Source organism: Dromiciops gliroides, chromosome 4 (genome assembly GCF_019393635.1).
Source record: "Dromiciops gliroides isolate mDroGli1 chromosome 4, mDroGli1.pri, whole genome shotgun sequence".
NCBI lineage: Eukaryota > Metazoa > Chordata > Mammalia > Microbiotheria > Microbiotheriidae > Dromiciops > Dromiciops gliroides.
In genome coordinates, this window is record NC_057864.1 from 133,313,926 (window position 1) to 133,314,644 (window position 719).

A 719-nucleotide genomic window follows, 5' to 3' on the forward strand; every position below is an offset into this window, starting at 1 on the left:
TTGGCTGAAGTGCTCAAGATTCACATTTTGGCACTCAGGGGGAAAAAGACTTGGTCCCTGAATCTTCAGGCCCAGGCAGCAAGAAGAGAAGCAAAGCCACTGCAGTGAATGGAGCAGCCCCCATGAGGCAGTGACAGACCCTCTGTCTGACTTAGTTCTTCTACACAAAGTCCCATCCCCATCCTTCTCCCTCTACATGTGTTTGTGAATATAGGAAAGTTGAGTGGCAGCTACAGATACAAGGTGACCTGAGCTGTCAAAGTCTTTCCAGCATTCTCTTACATGTAGTTGGAGACCCTGTGGTTACTTCAAGCCACAGCCCTTGATGAGCCATGCTGATTATTTTTTAAAATATATTTTAAAATCCTAATAGTATTTTGCTTTTTTCTAGTTATATGCAAAGATAGTTTCAATATTCATTTTTCTAAGATTTTGAGTTCCAAATTTTTCTCCCTCTCCTTCCTTCTCCCCGACAGCAAGCAATCTGATACAGCTTATATATGTACAATCATGTTAAACATATTTCCACATCGGTCATATTGTGAAAGAAGAATCAGAACAAAAGAGAGAACAAAGAAAAAACAAAACAAAAAAGTGAAAATAGTATGCTTTGATCTGCATTCAGATTCCACAGTTCTTTTTCTGAATGTGTAAAGTATTTTCCATCATGAGTCTTTTAGAATTGTCTTGGATCATTGTATTGCTGAGAAGAGCTGTCT

General features: G+C 38.8%; 1 non-coding gene across 1 annotated transcript; it reads right to left on the reverse strand.

Moving 5' to 3' along the window:
* Nucleotides 1-206: 206 nt before the first annotated feature.
* On the reverse strand, nucleotides 207-338 carry LOC122727115. Its single transcript, XR_006353069.1, has one exon. It is a non-coding gene; the product is annotated as a small nucleolar RNA SNORA44 (small nucleolar RNA).
* Between the last annotated feature and the right edge of the window lie 381 nt (nucleotides 339-719).